Source organism: Mus caroli, unplaced genomic scaffold (genome assembly GCF_978045245.1).
Source record: "Mus caroli unplaced genomic scaffold, Mus_caroli_1 scaffold_8, whole genome shotgun sequence".
Classification (NCBI taxonomy): Eukaryota; Metazoa; Chordata; class Mammalia; order Rodentia; family Muridae; genus Mus; species Mus caroli.
The window spans coordinates 122,493,518-122,517,324 of record NW_028227263.1 but is presented as its reverse complement, the minus strand read 5'-3'; the positions used below and the strand labels follow the sequence as shown (position 1 = coordinate 122,517,324).

At 43.0% G+C, this 23,807-nt stretch overlaps 2 pseudogenes; one reads left to right on the top strand and one right to left on the bottom strand.

Moving 5' to 3' along the window:
- The first annotated feature begins 104 nt into the window (after positions 1–104).
- On the top strand, positions 105–1,682 carry LOC147003415 (sepiapterin reductase-like; annotated as a pseudogene).
- Positions 1,683–2,730: 1,048 nt separating this feature from the next.
- On the bottom strand, positions 2,731–3,616 carry LOC147003414 (sperm motility kinase X pseudogene; annotated as a pseudogene).
- Between the last annotated feature and the right edge of the window lie 20,191 nt (positions 3,617–23,807).

Below are 23,807 nucleotides of genomic sequence, written 5' to 3'. Positions count from 1 at the left end.
ATCCAAGGCAGTCACTGGTCACTTCCTGGTATGTCCCCTATGGATGAAGACAAACCAACCCCAGAGGAGGAAGCGGATTCTGGAACAGGGTAGAGATTAGGAACATGCGTCCCAGAAAAGAACTGATCTTGTGCAAGCAGCCCAAGGGGAACCTGGAAGCTCTGGGGGACTGGGATGTCCTGCTGAGCCAAGCCTCCCTGGCTATTGGTCACCTTTTTCACCCAACCCAAGTGGATTCTGGCCTGAATTTCTCTCTCCCAGGCCAAGGGGAGAGGTGCTGCCCCATGCCAGTTATGTAGATACTTTTGTGGTTAAGTTCCAGGCCTGGAGGAAGTAGGCTGGGCTGCCTTGTGTGCTGAGGGGTGCCACCTGGGGTTTGGGGAAAGCCCTGGCCCCACGCCGGCCTGGTTGTTGTCTCCAGGTTCATTGCTCCTAAGTGCAAGCAGTGGCTCAGCGCTGCAGTAAGTGAAGACAGAGATGGCCAAGCAACCGCCTGGCCTGTGAGTGGTGTTTACAGCCCCCTATCTGGACTCTGAGGCCATTGGGCAGCAGTTGCTGTGCTCTGGGCATGAGCTCCCTAAGACTGAGCTGCTGTAGAGCCTCCTGCTCATCAACAATGCAGGTGAGACTCCTGTCCAGACCAGGACTGTGAGCTCTAACTTCAATGCCCTTTGTGTAGGTAGAGGGTCAGTCCTGAAAATTCCAAAGTCCAAGAGGAGAGAGAATGGACCAGTGTTACTATAGGCTTAGCCTTACCTGGTTGTCTAAGGGGAGGAACTGTGGAAAGGGGAGGGAAGGAAAAGAGCACCCTTCTGCTGTGCCATTTTTTTCCATCATGTTTATTGTTTGTTTTGTTTTGTTTTTCAGGAACTAATAGGGATGTTTCCAAAGGCTTCCTGAATGTGAAGGACCTAGCTAAGGTGAACAACAACTTGACTCTGAACCTGACCTCTCTATGCTGCTTGACTTGGGTACCCCGAATGCCTTTCCAGATAGCCCTGGTCTCAGTAAGACTGTGGTTACCAACTCATCTCTGTGTGCATGGCAGCCTTTCAAGGGCTGGAGGCTGTACAGACATGAATTTCTGCCTGAGACATGGTGTACCAGGTCCTGGCTATTGAGGAACCCAGTGACATGGTGCTGAGCTATTCCCAGTGTAGATGGCTCAGACTGACATTGCTATCCCTAGACCTAGCTAGTACCTCTCTGGAGGCTGAGCAAGGAGGAAAGTTTGATCTGTTTTCATTAAGGAATCCAAAGACTATAGTGCCCCTGCCTCTGGTCAGGATTCCTCACTTTGCAAGAACATTACAGAATCCCAAGAAGTTGGAGCAGTCAGGGGCAGAGCCACTCAGCCTTGGGAGTTGCCTAATTAGCAGGTGGGATAAAACATTTATACAAATAAAAATGATAAAGAGTTAAATATTAAAAACAAAACTCCTTTTCTTTGTTAATGGCAGCAGCAGCACAGATTTCAGAGACAGTTCATGGTTATCTTCCTTATTTCCTTCCAATGGTGTCACCAGATACAAGGGGAAGTGCTGCAGATGAACCTCACTTGGGTCCTCGATCCAAGGGTGAACCTCGGGGTTCCAGTTATAGGTGGTCAAGGGGTTGGCATGGATGACAAACAAATACGAACACAAGGGAGTGTGGTATCTGAATGTAATTTGTCAAATTGAGTACCAGACTTAAATAGGGAAATTAGGTGACACAATGGCAAGGTACAATGAGGTTACCGGATGCTTAATGACTCTTATACAGAACAGAGGAATGCAAACATAAAGACTGGCAGGAACTGGGCAATAAAACAATTGAGACAAAGTCAGCTCTATCTAAGGTCAGCTATATTCTTAGAAGCCAGGTGTGAGGTCTTTACACTCCCGGGGCAAGGGCTTTCACACCCAAGTCATGATTCTAATTAGGGAGTTCTACTCTAGCTAACCTTCTCATCAATAATGCAATACTCTAAAACCACAGCCCAATCTACTTTCCTAAACCATTGTAAATTCCTGTATATGGGAATAGCTTGGCTTTTATTCTAAGTGATAGTGTGGGCGGACTTTCTACTAATAAGTAATGTAGTATGCCATACATAACTATAATAAGAATCCTAAACTTACATTGCTAAGCTTGCCCTGAGATTTCTAATTCTATGTAGTAGATAGTAATACCTGATTTCTTTCACTATCTCTCTTACAATACTAGAGGCAATTATGAATGTCACTGAATAGGCAACATTTTTACTGAATTCCAAGCCCAGGGTCAGCTCAAGACTAGGGCATTGTTGAAGGCCAGGGAGCAAAGTTCGATTTTGCTTAGATATTGAGCAAGTCATTGCTTGGAGGCACCTATAATAAAACAATACTGAAAGAAAGCACACAGATCCATTCGGAGTTTGGAGCATTTGTTATATGGGATGCTATGGTTCCAGGAGACTAAGTTTCCGTGAAACTCTTTGCCTCAGGACTGCTTCCAGGTTTCTAAGCCTGTGAAGTGAGTCACTACTAGAGTGGATGTAGTAGGGAACTTTCTGATGGATAGCCTCTTCTTGTTTGATGGCCTCTTCCTGGGTGAGGTTCTTTTCTTCCATGAGTGTCTCTTTCTCCAAGATATCCCCAGAGGAGGATCCTGGAACACCTACGCTCTTAGGTGGCTGCAGGGATCCACAGAGCTCCTCTTGGGGACTGCAGGAGGACATATTCCTGTCAGGCTTGTATGCGATGACTCTCATGGTCCTGACAATGCTGGGGCTTGGGGTGCCTGGGAAAATCTGTGTGGAAGTAGGTGGTAAACATGCCTCACTGTCCCTGATCATGGGGTGCCTCATGATTTGGTGGATGGTGGGCCTCCTGCTGGGATCGATCATCAGCAGTTCAGTGATGACATTGAAAATATCAATGGAAACATGGGAAGGGATGCTGAAGTTTGCAGAGATGATCTCCCACTTCAAGTCCACAAAAGACCTGCCTTGGAAAGGCAAGTTCCCAGATGCCATGAGGAACAGGAGGACCCCTAAACTCCAGATATCTACAGGGAAGCCCTCATATTTCTCTGCTTGCAAGAGTTCCGGGGCACAGTAGGGCAGTGTGCCACAGAAACCTGCCAGCTTCTGTCCAGGAATCACTTCAACAGCAAAGCCAAAATCACACAGCTTGGCGTTTCCCCTGCAGTCGATCAAAATGTTGCTGGCCTTTATGTCTCTATGGACAATGTGATGGTCATGGCAGTACTGCACCGCATGTACTATCTGGGCAAACATCCTTCGAGTCTCGCTCTCCTCTAAAGACCCCACTTTGCTGATGTGACCTAGTAGCTCTCCCCCTGAGGCATACTCCATCACCAGGTAGGTAGTCTCTCTTCTCTGGACCACGTGAAACAGCTTGATAATGTTAGGATGGCTAAGTGATTTCATAATCCTGGCTTCCCTGCAGATGGGTGAGGTGTACTCCTTGGTGTTTTGGAGAATTTTTACAGCCACAGAGGTACTTGTGGGGACATGGAAGGCCCGTTTCACCACTGAAAATTTTCCTTCACCCAGTGTGTACAGCATCTTGTAGTTAGTGTCGAAGTTCTCTTCAGTTGAGTAGCAGGCCTTCAGATCCTGCTCCATCATCAGGCCCTCTATGACTTGGCTAGAACCGAACTTGCAATGAGAAAGGAAAAAAAAAAAAAAAAAAGAAGGAACAAAACAAAAACAAACCATTTAAAATCAGGCTGAAGAGAATTTTTACAGTTAAAACTTCTTACCTCCAAAAGACAAGAAAAAGGTCAGAAACATGTCAGACAACCTAATCAGGTACTTGGAATGCTTGGGAAGAGAAGAGCAAAGCACCTTCTAAAGCAGTAGACAAAAACTATGACATAGATCAGGTTGACAGCAACCAAGTGCAAACTGATAGAACAAAACAAAGGATCACAGACAGTAAGAGCTGCTCATTGGAAAGAACAACCATCCTTTCCCCTGGTCTCAGCACACACTGAGAGCCAGTGCACCAAGAAAATCAGGATCTGAGCATTGCCTTTGCTCCTTGCATGGAGTCATGATGTTTGAACTTCCAGGAAGATCAGAAGATAGCCAGCCAGGAGGAATCTTTCTGCTAGAGCACAGAGACACAGTGGTGCCCTTGCTTAAGAGACCATCTAATCCTGTCTGTCAGTCCTCTGAACAGGAGGACTTGATGTGATGTGGCCTCTACTTGGAAAGTAAGGGTGTGAACAAAACAGGGAAACACTGAGGGACTTGGATGGGGCAGGCATAAGAAAGTGTGATGGGGAGGAGAATGTGATCAATGTTCTTCATGTACATGTATGGAAATATCACTGAGAATGAGCATGTTGTGTAGTTAACATAAACTAATGTTCCAAAATAGTGAAAGGAATATAGCCATGTAAAATAGGACATTTTAAAACAAAGTCAAAAAAAAACTAAAGAACAAAAAAGATATAATTTCTCCCAATCATACTTCGAATCAACAAAGGACTGGAAGAGAGAGTTAGTACAAAAGCAGAAAACAGAAACTTCGGGATGATAAGATGACTCATCGGGTAAGAGGACTCTTCTGAAGGGCCTGAGTTCAAATCCTAGCAATCACATGGTGACTCACAACCCCCTGTAATGATATCTGATGCCCTCTTCTGGTGCATCTGAAGTCAGCTACACTGTACTTATGTATAATAATAAATAAATCCTTGGACCAGTATGAGCAGGGATGAGTGTGTGGGGCTGACCAGAGTGAGCAGAGGTCCTAAAAATTCAATTCCCAACAACCACATGAAGGCTCGCAACCATTTTTACAGCTACAGTGCACTCACAAACATAAAATAAATACATCTTTAAAAAACAAACAAACAAACAACCCAGTAACCTCTAAACTGAAACTGAATTTAAAAGAAAACTCACTATGTTCAGATTCAACAATATATGAAGATCCAAGTGCAGTGGCTCAACAGCCTAGAAATCCAAATGCTCTCCACCAACCAACAGCTACTTCAGTCACTGTAAGAACAGGAGGCAGCCTTAGCCAGAGCTTAAGTGGGCAGGTCAATGACCTCCCAGTGGCTCCTTTTGAGGTCAGTGGTAAAATGGACCAATGATGGTAGGGCACAGCTCACTGGTTTCTTTCACATTCTGTCCTCAGGACAGGAAAGGCTGGTAGTGGGGCAGTAGAAACCTGAAGAATGTTACACCTAGTTATCAGTCCCTAGATCTCTTATTGTGAGGAATTTGACCATGAAAGTTAGCCTGGCCCTCAGTTGGGCTAAGGCTAGAAGCCCAGAGACCTTGAAGGAATGGTAGGAACTTTGCCTGCAGCAGGCACCTGGCCCTTGTCACTAGATGCAGCCCCTTATATATTTGTGTCTATCAGTAAAGTAAGGGCACTGCCCAAAGTCCTTCCACATGTAGCCTGAACATCTCAGACCAAGACAATAGGAAAAGAGACATTGACCTGTGGTCACTTAGACTCAAGACAGATCTCCATTCTAATGAGGTACCTAGAGGCCTTGAGTTCTTAGCCAATAAGCTTTCCTTCTCAGACATTCCTCCCTGCAAATGGTATTTAATTTCAGGCCCGTCCTGAGAAGTGGGGTATGGTTTTACTCATTCAATTTCTGCCATGACAATAAATACCTTAAAACCATGGACTGCCTCTCTTTTCATTGGAATCCACTGTGGGGAGTCACAGAGATGGCCATTGCCTATAAAGCCACTGTCTAATTTCCTGTAGAAGATCTATTTGCATTCTCAACCACAACTGCCACCAAGCCAAATTGGACTCTCTCAAGCCAAGGACTCTCCTCAAGGGACCAGCCAGAGCTCTCCCCTTTCCCACCCACAGCCCAGGGCTAGCTCCATCCCGCAGGCCCAGATTCTGTTCTCAGATCTTCCACTACTTGCAGAAGTGCTGGAGTGTCCAAGAATTTGGGAACTTCATGGCCCTAGCCTTTTCCCAGGCCCAGGGACCTTCAAGCCAGCGGTGACTGCCCCGCACCTCAGACTGTAGTTTCCCACAGCCCAATACCCACCCAGCAATGGCATGGGACTAGCACAAACTCCCTTTGTCCTGCCTCCTCAAGCAGCCCAGCCCTGTGTTGGAGTGGACACAGGACTCACAACTCTACCCCCTCTGACCAACTCTATCTGCCAGGCTATATTTTCCAGATTTTTGGCAACTGGACCACATGCTAGGGACCAATGTTCAAACTCCTGACCCTTTCTTGGATAGTTGATATCTGTATTGCTTGGGGATCTCTAGCATTCCAGAACAAATGGAATGTCTTTCTATATTGAAGTAATTCATTATGGTAACTTACAGTCTGTAGTCCAACTTCCCAACAATGGTCAGCTGTGAATGGGAAGTCCAAGAATCTAGTAGTTGCTCAGTCCCACGAGGCTAGCTGTTTCAGCTGGTTTTCTGTAGAAGTAGCTTCCAACAGGTATGCTGGCAAGGAAATGCAAGTGGTTAAAAAGAGTGACTCTTTCTTCTTCTAATGTCCTTAAGTAGGTCTCCCTCAGAAGGTGTGGCCAAGATTAAAGGTGTGTACTGACCTTGAACTCAGAGATCTCTTTGCTTTAGTCTCCTGGGATTAAAGGTGTGTACTATCTTGCCTTAGGATCTTTTCATAGCCACTTTTCCTCAAGATCTCTATGCCAAGACTTAGGTCAGAAACTTGTGGTCTTCCAGCCTCAAGATCTGGATCACAGGTGAGCCCTCCAATTCTGGATTTTGGTTTATTCCAGAGATAGTCAACTTGACAACCAGAAATAGCCATTACAATATCCAAACTCCAATAAAGACCCTTTCCACTTTCATAACACTAAGTGAAGTCATCTGAATCACAACAGGCTGCAGACTGCTATCCTTCACTGAGCGTGCACACTGTATTAGTGTGCTTTATCTTGCTGGGATTCAAAACACCACAAAGAAATGCCACTTGGGGAAGAAAGGGTTTATTTGGCTTTCACTTCCCAATCATAGCCTACATGAGTGGAAGTCAGGGCAGGAACTCAAGATAGGACTCTTGAGGCCAGAGCTGAGGCTGATGCCATGGCGTAAAGCTGCTTACTTTGACTGAGCCTGCATATATATACATATATACAGCCATGACCTCGTACCCAGGGACAAAAATCAATCATGTGCTCCCCCATAGAATTACCTACAAGCCAATTAGGTTCCTTCTTCTTCCCCATATTTCTCTAGCTGGTGTCAAGTTTCCAAAAACTATTTGGCACACACTAACATTCATATATTAGTGCGTGGATAACATGGTTCTCTTTTTACTTGGACACAAACATTCTGTAATAAGTGTTGGTTTATAGAACCTGTCTAACTCATACTCAAAAACATCAGTTCTTTTATTTTTAGATTCAGAGTAATAAGAATAAAATGGTAGCTTGTGATGGACACTGGGATGCTGTGACTCAATGCTCTGTTTCCCAGGACACTCCAGGGTGACTACCATCTATGGGGCTCAGAGGAAGAGACTTTGTCACATCTTCACCAAAAATCGTTTATCCAGTTTCTCACCACAGAGAAAGTTGGAGTCCAGAAGTGTTAAGCTAGGCCCTTCATGCTATGGAAACAAACAAAGATATGTTCCTAAGGAATTCCCCTATCCCTAAGTCCAGATTGGTGGAATAACTTGGTATAGATGTTTGTGGATTTTAGCCATTAAAAACCCTGTAGGGCTGGGCATGGTGGTGCACACCTTTAATCCCAGCACTCGGGAGGCAGAGACAGGCAGATTTCTGAGTTCGAGGCCAGCCTGGTCTACAAAGTGAGTTCCAGGACAGCCAGAGCTATACAGAGAAACCCTGTCTCAAAAAAAACCATTAAATAAAAAAGTGTCATTGTGACACAGGTAATAAAAAAAACAAAACAAAACAAAACAAAACAAAAAACCAAAACCTCCTGCATGGGATAACCCATTCAGATAAATGTTAAATGTTACATGTTCCAGTATATGTGGATATTACCTGTTGAATCAATGTTAAACTAGCTACAATCAATAGAACCACAGAAATTGGATACAGAGTAAGAGACAATGGGAGTACATGTAGATCTTGTTAGGAAAGAGAAATAGAATAGCTATCATTGAAGGGGGACTGGAATGGGAAGATCAAGTGGGGAAGTGGAGGGGAGAGACAGCTGACATAAGTGCCATGTGAGGGGTAGGATGGAGACCTGTACAATAGAAGCTTCCTAAAATATATACACATATAAGTGTGTTCTAAATGGAATTATCAAATAATGGGAGAGAGAGAGCCTCAATTGCCATCTCTTCTCACTAAATGAAGTTTCCAGTCCTGGGATTAGGTTATAGCTAATTGACTTGTTCAGAGCTGTCCTGTGAGAATCCCCAAGCAACCCAGGCTATTTCCAGGACTATAGCTTGCAGACAGCTAAGACCATTTCTGAAAAGAACTAAGCAACTCAATGAACATGGAGAAGCCAAGCTGATATGCCTACATAGACCCTTTAGCCCTATGTTCTATTGCCTTTAGTACAGGAAGATCCCGTGCATGCTACCAAAAGAACAACATAAACACCAAGTCAGCCACAAACCCTCCAATCTACAATGATGCCCTGCCTGCAAGATACACTAGTGAAATAGTGTCACAAAGTTTGTAGGAGTAACCAGTCAGTATCTGATTTGACCTAAGGCTCACTCTGGAAGGAACTCATACCCAACTCCGATACCTGAGACGGGATAACCAAGGAACCTAGCATAAAACAAAATAATACTAGTCCAAAAGAAAGAAGTAGCAATAAAATTAATCCTAATGACATTTTGCTATACTCACAGATCAGGACTTTGCTCAACCAATACCAAAGAAAATTGCTCCTGCAGCAGATGCGAAAAATACAGAGATCTGAAGCCAGACGTAATGAAGAGAGTGAGAGAGCTTGAAACACTCAGCCTAAATCGATTGTCTTTGTTAACCCCCCCCCCTGAGGGCTCAGGGAAGCCAGTGGAAATAAAGGTATAAAGAGTGTAATAGCCAGCAGGTATTGAAGGACATGAAGAAAACAAAGCCCTCTTAATCACCAGGAGCAAAGACCATATGAACTCACAGACACTGAAACAGCAAGCACGGGGCCCATGTGGGTTTGCACCAGGTCCTCAGCATATACATTATGACTTCCAATTTAGGTTTTTTATGGGATTCCTGAGTCTGTGAATGAGTGTGTCTCTTATTTTATGCCTTCTTTTGGGCACTTTTCCTTATTTATTTGTTTATTTATTTATTTTTGGTTTTTCGATTCAGGGTTTCTCTGTGTAGCCCTGGCTGTCCTGGAACTCACTTTGTAGACCAGGCTGGCCTCGAACTCAGAAATCCACCTGCCTCTGCCTCCTGAGTGCTGGGATTAAAGGCGTGCGCCACCACACCCGGCTTCCTTATCTTTGTCTATCTTGTCCAACTCCAATATGATAGGTTTTTATTTTAATCATATTACATTTCATGTTGTCATACCTTACTATTACCTCTTAGAAGTCTGTGGATTCGGGTGGAGGAGGAGGGAGGGAGAGAATGGGAGGATTAGAGGGAAGGAAGACCTTGATCAGGATGTTATGTGAAGAAACAAAACCAAAAATCTCTTCAATAAAAGAAAAGGAAATAAAATAGAAGGCATTATTTAGATTAAGGGAAATGATAGAAAAAAGGCAGCATGTTGCATGGAGAAGAGTGGCAGGAGGAAGGTGTGGAGGGAGGAGGGTGGTGTGAGGAAGATGTGGCAGAGAGGAGGATGGTGGGGAGAACAGGTAGAGGGAGGTGGGAGGAATATAAGGAGGGAGAGAGGTGGTGGGAGGAATACGTGAAGGGAGGAGGATGGTGGAAGGAAGATGAGGAGGGAGGAGGGTGTCAGGAGGAAGACAGACAAAGCAAAGTGTTATGACATGTGTATAAAATGTAATCATGAATCCTATTATTTGAATGCGAAGTAAAATTTTTACTTTAAAGGGCTGGAGGGAAGGCTCAGAAGTTAAGAGTACTTGCTGTTTTTGCAGAGGGCTAGGGTTCAGCTCTCAAAATCTATCTCAGGTCCCTCACAACTATCTGTAACAGCAGATCCAGAGGATTCAATTCTTCTAGCCTCTGCAGGCACCCACATGAGAGTGTTCAAACACACCCCATACATACATACATACATACATACATACATACATACACACACACACACACACACACACACACACACACGCACAAAATATTTAAAACTCTGGGAGACTTCAGTGAAGAGACACATGAGTTGGTCCTCAAGAGTATTCTACAGTGAGCTATGAGTTGGGAATTGATGGATGTGGATCCCATCCATGTCTACATTGATGCCCCATGTGTCAGGATGCTCTTGGGGCTCACTTCTGTGATTGTGCACCTAGACTTCTTGGAAACCACTGTGAACTCAACTTTGATGAATGTGCCAGTCAGCCACATCTCCAAGGGATCTGTGTGAGGATGGAGAAACAGCTACTACTGTGACTGCACAGGGAGTAGATTCACAGGGCCACATTGTGAGGCTTTGATACCTCATTGTTAGTCAAAGCCTTGTCACAATGATAGAACATATGAAGACACTGTTGACAGCTATATTTGTCATTGCAGGCCTGGATAAATAGGTACCCCGTGTGAGACTGACATAAATGAATGCAGAAGCAACCCCTGCAGTTTAGGGTGGGGCGGTGTGCTGAGCTGTCCTCAGAGGATCAATGGGACACATTGTAGGCCTGCCTTCTTATCTTGGAGTCTCAGGTTGTTTGTATCTGTCAGCATGGATTCACAGTCACAACACTAGAATAATTGTCCTCTGAGGGGCTCCACCCAGCAGCTGACTGAAACAGACATAAAGACCCATAGCCAAACATGAGACCAAGCCCAGGAAGTCTTCTGGAAGAGTTGGGGGAAGGATTGGGGAACCTGGAGGGGACAGGGACTCCACAGAAGACCATCAGAGTCAACTATCCTATACCCTTGGGAGTTCTGAGAAATGAGCCATCAACCAAAGAGCATACAAGGGCTGGACGTAGGCCCCTACACATATGTAGCAGATGTGCAGCTTTGTCTTATGGGGGCTTAGTCTGACTCTGCTGCCTGCCGGTGGAACCTGTTACTCTAACTGGTCTGCTTTGTCTGGCCTCAGTGGGAGAGGATGTGCCTAGTGCTACAGTAACTTGAGGTGCCTGGGTGGGTTGGTACCCAGGAGGGACTTCCATTTTTTTCAGAGGTGAAAGAGAGGAGTATAGGGGACTGGGAGGAAAGGGGGGCAGTTGGAGGGGGGTTTCAATTGGGATATAAAGTGAATAAATAAATAAATAGACAAAATTGAAAATCCAGGAGACATGTCTCCATAGTTAAGAGGGCTTGCTGTTCTAGGAGAGAAACAAGATTCGATTCCTAGCACTCATATGGCAGCTCACAACTATATGTCTCCCCAATCCCAGGGGATCAACCACTCTTTACTGATCTCTGCAGACTCTGAATTCATGTAGTACATAGACATATAGGCAGGCAAAACATCCAGTCACATAAAATTTTAAAAACTGAAAAAGTTTTTAAGAGACACTAAAAAAAAAAAAAAAAAAAAATCAGGGGAGAAGCAATGAAGGAGAAGGTAAGGCAGTATGGGAGAAAATATGTTTAATGTAGTCTATACTTGCATACTCTAGTAGTCAGGGTTATCTAGAGTCACAGAATGTATGGAATGTCTCTCTATATTGAGGGAACTTATTGTAATGACTTACAATTTGTAGTCCAATTTCCCAACGATGGTCAGCTGTTAATTGGAAGTCCAAGAATCTAGTAGTTGCTCAGTCCCACAAGGCTAGTTGTTTCAGCTGGTTTTCAGTAGAAGTAGATTCCAACACATGGGTTGGCAAGTAAATGCAAGTGGTAACAAAGAGTGAATCTTCCTTCTTCCAATGTCCTTATATAGGTCTCCCTCAGGAGGCGTGGCCCAGATTAAAGGTGTGTACTACCATGTCTGAATCTGGGACTTGTCCCAGGCTGACCTTGAACTCAGAGATCTCCTGGCTTTAGTCTCTTGGGATTAAAGGTGTGTACTATCTTGCCTTGGCCTAATCTTTTCATAGTCATTTTGCCTCAAGATCTCCATGCCAAGATCCAGGTCAGAAACTTGTGTCTTCTAGCCTCAAGATCTGGATCACAGGTGAGCCCTCCAATTCTGGATTTTGGTTCATTCCAGATATAGTCAACTTGACAACCAGGAATAGCCATTACACATACAAATGTCCCTTAGTAACACAGCCATGTACAATGGATGTACAAATGAAAATTATTTTAATAATCAAAAAATATAAGTGAGTAAAAAAACAAAGAGAAAGAAATATTAATAGTGAGTAAGTAAAATAAAAACTGAGGAGTTGGGGTGCAGCTCAGTATAGTGCTTTCCCAGTATGCAAGAGGTCCTGAGTTCAAGCTCCAAGTGTTGCATAAATCAGGAACAGTGGTGTACATCCTCTGCAATCCTAGGGATGGCGCTGTACACCTGCAAGCCCAGCACTTAATGAGAGGAAGGGGAATCAGGAGTTCAAAGTCATCTTCAGCTCTGCAGAAACCTCAAGACCAACCTGAGCCACATGAGAGACTTTCTTGAATCAATTTTTAAGTAAATAAAATTGGAAATGAACAAACATAAACCCAAAATATTTTAAAAGATCAACATAATACATCTAGCTAAACTGAAATGAAGGGAAAATATGGAAATATGGAAAGTAAAGAAAGGAAGACAGAGGTTACATGGACCCTGGGGCATTAGTAAAGGAGCATGGCTAGACATTGTATATACATCAAAAAATTAGGAGAAATGGGTTAGGAGTTAAGAGCACTGATATTCTTCCAGAAAACCTGGGTTCAATTCCCAGCACCCCCAGGGCAGCTCACACCTGCCTGGAACTCCAGTTCTGGGTGACCGGATGCCCTCTTACAGACATACATATAAGCAAAATACCAATGCACATAAAATAAACCCAAGAAATCATCTTTAAACATCAAAGAATTAGAGTTAAAGAGTGGAGTTAAGTTTCTATTGAAGACCCAGGGTCATCCTACAGCCATGACCCCTTTAGCCAGAGTCATTTGATTTTAAGAATTCTGATTCCGGTGTTCAGAGATGGGCTCCTACTTCTCAGATGAGGAGAGGGGAAAATGGGGAAAGAAGCTGTGTGAGGGTGGGTGAGGGTGGGTGAGGGTGGGGGACTGGGAGGAGGGAGGACTGATATTGGGATGTAAGTGAATACATTTTAGGAAAAGTATTCTGGTCTTATGTAAACATTATGTTTACAAGCTGATATTCTGGATTTTTCCCTTTCCCTTTGGACTCTATTAGCCTGTATATGAAAGTACTATCTTCATTTGTTTTTCTACTCAGGGTTCCTAGCTTGATAATCATTTGGATGAAATTCTCATAATATCAGAAAGTTTCCAGACTGTATTCATTTTTTAATTTTAATTTTGTGTTTGTGCATGTATTTGTGTGTGTGTGTGTAGTGTGTTAAGTTCACAATTTTGTAATGGGTCACATTCACAGCTATCCCTAAATGCAAGTGGTCTTTAGGCCACAGGCTAGACACGCCTCCATGGCCACAGTCACTCCTTACAGAGATCAGAATAAAAAAAGAACACTGTCACACCTGTGCATTTCTGAACTAGATTGGGCACCTCAGAAGTCTTTCTCATTGTAGGTTTTCACAACATCTCCTGATTGAAAAATGGTCTACACCGGCTGTAATATCAGAACTCCTGGAGCATCAGGCAAGAACCTCGCAGCAAGTGATCTATAGGGCACAAGGAATGTCCACAACCAATCTCAATTTCACATAGCTAGAGATGCCATAAACTGACATCAGCTATGTCATCACCCGATGAGGTTCTATGTAAATCTGAGATGTCACAAATCCTTGTGGAGGGCCACCAAGATGGTTCCTTTGGTGTTTGCCATCAAGCCTGATGACCTGAATTCAATTCCTGAGACCAACACATGGAAGAGAGCACTGACTCCTGAAAATTACTATCTCTTACACACTGAATAAAGAAATAAAAGAATAAAAGAAATAAAAGTTTTCTTAAAGTAAATAAATATTTGTGGAATGTGTGGGATCAGAGCAGCGGAGGAGGTGTAGTCATACTTCCTAGACCTGTGTTAACTTGTGGGTCTTGACCCCTTGGGGAGGTTGAATGACCTATCCACAGGGGTCAGATATCAAATATCCAGCCCATCAGATACTTACAGGATAATTAATGACAGTAGTAAAGTTGCAGTTATGAAGTAGGAATGAGAGAAAAGCACCGGGGTAGCTAGGGCGCAGAGTCAGCTGACACTCGCCAGCTACCCTCAACACCCGCCACAGGATCTTATAACTTCTGGTGAGTGGAACACAGCTTCTGCTCCAATCCAATTGTGCCCGGGACCTGAGACTGCATTAGATAGGGAAGCAGAAACCGGCCTGAGTAGGGCCACAGGCCTCATCCGGCCGGAACAGCACCGGTGTAGCTAGAGCGCAGGGTCGGCTGACACACGCCAGCTACCCACGACCCCCGCCACAGGATTTTGAGACTGCTGGTGAGTGGAACACAGCTTCTGCTCCAGTCCAATCACGCGGGACCTGAGACTGCTCTGGTTGGGGAGGCAGAAATCCGGCCTACGTAGGGCCACAAGCCTCTTCTGGTCAGAAAAGCACCGGGGTAGCTAGGGCGCAGAGTCAGCTGACACTCGCCAGCTACCCACAACACCCGCCACAGGATCTTAAGACTTCTGGTGAGTGGAACACAGCTTCTGCTCCAATCCAATTGCGCATGGGACCTGAGACTGCATTAGTTAGGGAAGCAGAAACTGGCCTGAGTAGGGCCACAGGCCTCATCCGGCCGGAACAGCACCGGTATAGCTAGAGTGCAGGGTCGGCTGACACCCGCCAGCTAACCACGACCCCTGCCACAGGATTTTGATACTGCTGGTGAGTGGAACACAGCTTCTGCTCCAATCTTTAAACAGTGACAACGACAAAAACTAACCCCAGAGATACCAGATGGCGAAAGGTAAACGTAATAATCTTACTAACAAAAACCAAGACCACTCACCATCATCAGAACCCAGCACTCCCACTTCGCCCAGTCCAGGGCACCCCAACACACCGGAAAAGCTAGACACGGATCTAAAAGCATATCTCCTGATGATGGTAGAGGACTTCAAGAAGGACTTTAATAACACACTTAAAGAAATACAAAGGAACACTGGTAAACAGGTAGAAGACAATAAAGAGGAAGCACAAAAATCCCTTAAAGAATTGCAGGAGAACACTGCTAAAGAGTTACAAATCCTTAAAGAAAAACAGGATAACCTAATCAAACAGGTAGAAGTCCTTAATGAAAAACAGGAAAACACATCCAAACAGATGATGGAAATGAACAAAACCATACTAGACCTAAAAAGGGAAGTAGACACAATAAAGAAAACCCAAAATGAGGCAACACTGGAGATAGAAACCCTAGGAAAGAAATCTGGAACCATAGATACCAGCATCAGCAACAGAATACAAGAGATGGAAGAGAGAATCTCAGGTGCAGAAGATTCCATAGAGAACATCGGCACAACAATCAAGGAAAATGTAAAATGCAAAAAGATCCTAACTCAAAACATCCAAGAAATACAGGACACAATGAGAAGACCAAACCTACGGATAATAGGAGTGGATGAGAATGAAGATTTTCAACGCAAAGGACCAGCAAACATCTTCAACAAAATTATAGAAGAAAACTTCCCAAATCTAAAGAAAGAGATGCCCATGAACATACAAGAAGCCTACAGAACTCCAAATAGACTGGACCAGAAAAGAAATACCTCCCGACACATAATAATCAGAACAACAAATGCTCTAAATAAAGATAGAATACTAAAAGCAGTAAGAGAAAAAGGCCAAGTAACATGTAAAGGCAAGCCTATCAGAATTACACCAGATTTTTCACCAGAGACTATGAAAGCCAGAAGATCCTGGACAGATGTTATACAGACACTAAAAGAACACAAATTCCAGCCCAGGCTACTATACCCAGCCAAACTCTCAATTAACATAGATGGAGAAACCAAAGTATTCCACGACAAAACCAAATTCACACATTATCTCTCCACGAATCCAGCCCTTCAAAGGATAATAACAGAAAAAAACCAATACAAGGACAGGAACCACGCCCTAGAAACTACAAGAAGGTAATCCCTCAACAAACCTAAAAGAAGACAGCCACAAGAACAGAATGCCAACTTTAACAACAAAAATAACAGGAAACAACAATTACTTTTCCTTAATATCTCTTAATATCAATGGACTCAACTCCCCGATAAAAAGACATAGACTAACAAACTGGCTACACAAACAAGACCCAACATTTTGCTGCTTACAGGAAACTCATCTCAGAGAAAAAGATAGACACTACCTCAGAATGAAAGGCTGGAAAACAATTTTCCAAGCAAATGGTATGAAGAAACAAGCTGGAGTAGCCATTCTAATATCTGATAAGATTGACTTCCAACCCAAAGTCATTAAAAAAGACAGGGAGGGACACTTCATACTCATCAAAGGTAAAATCCTCCAAGAGGAACTATCAATACTGAATATCTATGCTCCAAATACAAAGGCAGCCACATTCATTAAAGAAACTTTAGTAAATCTCAAAGCACACATTGCACCTCATACAATAATAGTGGGAGACTTCAACACACCACTTTCACCAATGGACAGATCGTGGAAACAGAAACTAAACAGGGACACAGTGAAACTAACAGAAGTTATGAATCAAATGGATCTGGCAGATATCTACAGAACATTCTATCCTAAAACAAAAGGATATACCTTCTTCTCAGCACCTCATGGTACTTTCTCCAAAATTGACCACATAATTGGTCACAAAACAGGCCTCAACAGATACAAAAATATTGAAATTGTCCCATGCATCCTATCAGATCACCATAGACTAAGGCTGATCTTCAATAACAAAATAAATAATAGAAAGCCAACTTTCACGTGGAAACTGAACAACACTCTTCTCAATGATACCTTGGTCAAGGAAGGAATAAAGAAAGAAATTAAGGACTTTTTAGAGTTCAATGAAAATGAAGCCACAACATACCCAAACTTATGGGACGCAATGAAAGCATTTCTAAGAGGAAAACTCATAGCTCTGAGTGCCTCCAAAAGGAAACTAGAGAGAGCACACATTAGCAGCTTGACAACATACCTAAAAGCACTAGAACAAAAGGAAGCAAATTCACCCAAGAGGAGTAGACGGCAGGAAATAATCAAACTCAGGGGCGAAATCAACCAAGTGGAAACAAGAAGAACTATTCAAAGAATCAACCAATCAAGGAGCTGGTTCTTTGAGAAAATCAACAAGATAGATAAACCCTTAGCCAGACTCACTAGAGGGCACAGGGAAAGCATCCTAATTAACAAAATCAGAAATGAAAAAGGAGACATAACAACAGATCCTAAAGACATCCAAAACACCATCAGATCCTTCTACCAAAGGCTATACTCAACAAAACTGGAGAACCTGGATGAAATGGAGAAATTCCTAGACAGATACCAGGTACCAAAGTTGAATCAAGATCAGGTTAATGATCTAAACAGCCCTATATCCCCCAAAGAAATAGAAGCAGTCATTAATAGTCTCCCAACTAAAAAAAGCCCAGGACCAGATGGGTTTAGTGCAGAGTTCTATCAGACCTTCAAAGAAGATCTAATCCCAGTTCTTCACAAACTATTCCACAAAATAGAAACAGAAGGTACTCTACCCAACTCATTCTATGAAGCCACAATTACTCTGATACCTAAACCACAAAAAGACCCAACAAAGATAGAAAACTTCAGACCAATGTCCCTTATGAATATTGATGCAAAATCCTCAATAAAGTTCTTGCTAACCGAATCCAAGAACACATCAAAACAATCATCCATCCTGACGAAGTAGGTTTCATCCCAGGGATGCAGGGATGGTTCAATATACGGAAATCCATCAACGTAATCCAGTATATAAACAAACTCAAAGACAAAAACCACATGGTCATCTCGTTAGATGCGGAAAAAGCATTTGACAAGATCCAACACCCATTCATGATAAAAGTCTTGGAAAGATCAGGAATTCAAGGCCCATACCTAAACATGATAAAAGCAATCTACAGCAAACCAGTAGCCAACATCAAAGTAAATGGTGAGAAGCTTGAAGCAATCCCTCTAAAATCAGGGACTAGACAAGGCTGTCCACTTTCTTCATACCTATTCAACATTGTACTTGAAGTCCTAGCCAGAGCAATTCGCAACAAAAGGAGATCAAAGGGATACAAATTGGAAAAGATGAAGTCAAAATATCACTTTTTGCAGATGATATGATAGTATATCTAAGTGACCCTAAAAATTCCACCAGAGAACTCCTAAGCCTGATAAACAGCTTCGGTGAAGTAGCTGGATATAAAATTAACTCAAACAAATCAATGGCCTTTCTCTACACAAAGAATAAACAGGCTGAGAAAGAAATTAGGGAAACAACACCCTTCTCAATAGTCACAAATAATATAAAATATCTTGGCGTGACTCTAACTAAGGAAGTGAAAGATCTGTATAATAAAAACTTCAAGTCTCTGAAGAAAGAAATTCTAGAAGATCTCAGAAGATGGAAAGATCTCCCATGCTCATGGATTGGCAGGATCAACATTGTAAAAATGGCTATCTTGCCAAAAGCAATCTACAGATTCAATGCAATCTCCATCAAAATTCCAACTCAATTCTTCAACGAATTAGAAAGTGCAATCTGCAAATTCATCTGGAATAACAAAAAACCTAGGATAGCAAAAACTCTTCTCAAGGATAAAAGAACCTCTGGTGGAATCACCATGCCTGACCTAAAGCTTTACTACCGAGCAATTGTGATAAAAACTGCATGGTACTGGTATAGTGACAGACAAATAGACCAATGGAATAGAATTGAAGACCCAGAAATGAACCCACACACCTATGGTCACTTGATCTTCGACAAGGGAGCTAAAGCCATCCAGTGGAAGAAAGACAGCATTTTCAACAAATGGTGCTGGCACAACTGGTTGTTAACATGTAGAAGAATGCGAATCGATCCATTCCTCTCTCCTTGTACTAAGGTCAAGTCTAAGTGGATCAAGGAACTTCACATAAAACCAGAGACACTGAAACTTATAGAGGAGAAAGTGGGGAAAAGCCTTGAAGATATGGGCACAGGGGAAAAATTCCTGAATAGAACAGTAATGGCTTGTGCTGTAAGATCGAGAATTGACAAGTGGGACCTCATGAATCTACAAAGCTTCTGCAAGGCTAAAGACACCATCAATAAGACAAAAAAACCACCAACAGATTGGGAAAGGATCTTCACCTATCCTAAATCAGATAAGGGACTAATATCCAATATATATAAAGAACTCAAGAAGGTGGACTCCAGAAAGTCAAATAACCCTATTAAAAAATGGGGCTCAGAACTGAACAAAGAATTCTCACCTGAGGAATACCGAATGGCAGAGAAGCACCTGAAAAAATGTTCAACATCCTTAATCATCAGGGAAATGCAAATCAAAACAACCCTGAGATTCTACCTCACACCAGTCAGAATGGCTAAGATCAAGAATTCAGGTGACAGCAGATGCTGGCGAGGATGTGGAGAAAGAGGAACACTCCTCCATTGTTGGTGGGATTGCAAGCTTGTACAACCACTCTGGAAATCAGTCTGGCAGATCCTCAGAAAATTGGACATAGTACTACCGGAGGATCCAGCAATACCTCTCCTGGGCATATATCCAGAAGATGTCCCAACCGGTAAAAAGGACACATGCTCCACTATGTTCATAGCAGCCCTATTTATAATAGCCAGAAGCTGGAAAGAACCCAGATGTCCCTCAACAGAGGAATGGATACATAAATTATGGTACATTTACACAATGGAGTACTACTCAGCTATTAAAAAGAATGAATTTATGAAATTCCTAGCCAAATGGATGGACCTGGAGGGCATCATCTTGAGTGAAGTAACACAATCACAAAAGAACTCACACAATATGTATTCATTGATAAGTGGATATTAGCCCAAAACTTAGGATACCCAAGATATAAGATACAATTTGATAAACGCACGAAACTCAAGAAGAATGAAGACCAAAGTGTGGACACTGTGCACCTTCTTAGAATTGGGAACAAAACACCCAGGGAAGGAGTTACAGAGACAAAGTTCGTAGCTGTGATGAAAGGATGGACCATTTAGAGACTGCCGTATCCAGGGATCCATCCCATAAGCAGCTTCTAAACGCTGACACCATTGCATACACTAGCAAGATTTTGCTGAAAGGACCCAAATATAGCTGTCTCTTGTGAGACGATGCCGGGGCCTAGCAAACACAGGAGTGGATGTTCACAGTCAGCTATTAGATGTATCACAGGGCTCCCAATGGAGAAGCTAGAGAAAGTACCCAAGGAGCTAAAGGGATCTGCAACCCTATTGTTGGAACAACATGATGTACTAACCAGAACCCCGGAGCTCTTGTCTCTAGCTGCATATGTATCAAAAGATGGCCTAGTCGGCCATCAATGGAAAGAGAGGCCCATTGGACTTGCAAACTTTATATGCCCCAATATAGGGGAATGCCAGGGCCAAAAGAATGGGAATGGGTGGGTAGGGAAGTGGGGGGCGCTATGGGGGACTTTTGGGATAACATTGGAAATGTAATTGAGGAAAATATGTAATAAAAATATTAAAAATAAAAAAAAAGAAGTAAAAAAAAATGAAGTAGGAATGAAAATCATGTTATGGTTGGGGGTCACCATGAGAGGACAGCAGCATCACTAAGGTTGAGAACACTAATCTAGATTCTTAACCAAGGTTTCAGCATTCTAGAATCACCTGGCATCTGTAACCATCACTGAGGACCTGTTCCCACCTGCAGCTGTCCACTGACATCAGCCAAGGGTTCGGAGTACCTTCGGTGACTGCGACTCCTGATGGTCTGCTCAGTAGACTCAAAGGAGAAAAACAGAAAAGATGTAACATCTCTCTGTACTCCCAGGTTTTTGTACTCCTAAGTCTTTGTAAACTAGAAAATGACTCAATAAAGAGAGGTCCAAAAGCAAAGCATCAAAAACCTCATGCTGAAGAAGAGATCATTTAAAATGATACCTTTTCTGTTTTGTGTACGCGTGTGCATGCGTGCATGTGTGTGTGTGTGCATCCCCATGTCTATGTGTGGCAGTCAGAGGACAGCTTAGGAGAATCAGTGAGTCCCCAGAGTCAGACTCAGGCTCTCAGACTTTGCAGCAATGTTTTCTTTGGGGGACAACAATGACATCACTGGACCAGACTGGACAGGGCACAGGGTGGAGTTCTAGCTTCATGATGGAGCAGTTGAGTGAGATGCTCAAGGACCATGCTAATAGTGTTCCACACCCAGCCAGCCATGCTTTAAAAATTTTTATAAAGTTGATATAAAAACCTGACCATCTTCCCATAATATGTATAAATATTAAATATCTATCCATCTATATTTACATTGATCTTCCATGAACATCTTGAAGCTGCCCAATGGATGGGTAAGACTCAGATAAGACAGACCCCTGTATAGTTTTCCCATATTTCTACAGTAGTTTAATCTGTTCATTAGGTATAACAGATTATTATTAGTAATAACTTATAATAAATTAGAGCAACATTAACTACACAAGTAAAGGTCAATTAATACTACTGAGTTATTTTTTTAAAGATTTATTTATTTATTTTATGTATATGGGTGCACTGTAGCTGTACAGATGGTTGTGAGCCTTCATGTGGTTGTTGGGAATTGAATTTTTAAGACCTCTGCTCACTCCAATCAGCCCCACTCGCTCTGGTCAACTCTGCTCTCTCAGGCACACTGTAGCTGTTTTCAGACTCGCCAGAAGAGGGAGTCAGTTCTCATTATGGATGGTTGTGAGCCACCATGTGGTTGCTGGGACTTGAACTCAGGACCTTTGGAAGAGCAGTCAGTGCTCTTGCCCACTGAGTCATCTCGCCAGCCCCACTATTGGGTTCTTTATTTCTGGGATTTACCACTAATTTTAAAAATTTATTACATTTATTTATTCATCTATAAATTGTGTGTGAGCGGACAACTTGCAGGAGTAAGTCTTCTCCTTCCACCATGTGGGTATTAGGGATTGAACTCGGGTCTTCAAGGCTTGATGTCAAGTACAAACAGCTGAGCCTTCTCACTGATGGCCCCTCCCCCACTTAGTATTTTCAAATATTGCCAAATTTTGACAGTGGGCAGCCTAAGCCAGGAAAAAGAAAGCCTTGGTAATCATAGTTAGAGCTTGAAATTTTGCCACAAGTGAACACACCTGTAGTCCTAGTACTCAGAAGGCTGAGGCAGGAAGAGCCCGAGTTCAAGGCCAGCCTGAACTTTACAGTGGGGACAAGCAGAGATAAAGAAACTGCCTACCCTCATTTATATGCTCCTCTTAAATGCTAGATAGTGATGGAACAAATAAAATAACATTAAAGAGGATGAAGGGATTTGAGCTTCCCATCCATCTCTTCAGGAAGATGCTGGAGGGATTCCTACAGTCAGAAACCTCGGAGTCCCCTATCCGGAGTGCATCCTGAATCCTACACCAAGATTCACTGCAATATTTGCTATCTGTAGAATACCAGGAACTGAGGGCTCAAAGCCACACCCAGCCTCCGACATCAATCACATCCTTCTTCTGGCCAACCCCCCCTCCCCCGCCCCCCCAGACCAATGACAGGAAGTGACGCATTGGTCAATCACATGGCACCATAGACCTTTCTGCCCAGTTCCAGCTGCCATGTATTAAGGACTAATTGGGAGGCCCTGGGCGGTGAGTCAGCAAATCTTAGGCTTTTCCCTCTTGTATGCATTTATTTTCTTTATTATTTGAGGAGGTTGTATGTGCACTTCATTTTGCTTCCCTTTTTCCTCCCTCATGCCTTGACACACCAGAACCAGTTTGCATCCTGTGTTATGGCTATTTGGATGACTCTTTTTAGCAGGGTAGCCTAGACACTTTGCGGTACTTATATTTAACTATTTAACCTTTTTTTTTTTTTTTAAAGGAAAACAAAAATTACTACTAGACTGAATCCTCTAACGCTTGCTCTGGCTGGATCCACAGACAATCCTTGCTGACTTTATCTGGCTTTTTCCTACTTCGAAGTAAGTAGAGGGACCACAAGAGATTGTTAGCTGGAGACCTCAGAGGAGCGGGTGCTCGTGAGGCCTTGCAGATACAAAGAGAAAATAAATAACGTGTAGGCATCGTGAGGGTTGGATACCTGGGAATATAGAGGGTAGAGATATATTTATGTATTTATATTCATGTTTGTGAGGCCGAGAATCAGGAGAAACCACAGAGAAGCAGGCAGATGTGGACACACCGAGTATTTATGTCTAAGCCCAAGCCTTTCGTGTGAGTTCACCACCTAGGCCAGAGAGATCTTGATATTCCATTTCCAGGGTATAATCCTTTGAAGACTCGCCTGTTTTCTTTCTTTCTTAATATTTTTTTTCTTGGCTGTTAGGTAAATGCATGGGCAAAGACTGCCCTTACATATCAATAAAAGGGGTCTTTACTGTTGGCTGGAGTGTGGAGTTGTATAGCCTGGGGTTAAACAAATATATGAAAGTCCTGACCTGTAATACCTCAAAAGGTGGCAAGAAGAGATTGATGTAGATTTAATTTAGTCGTTCTAAGGGTAACCCTGTGGAGACCAAAACAAGGGAAGAATGATATGA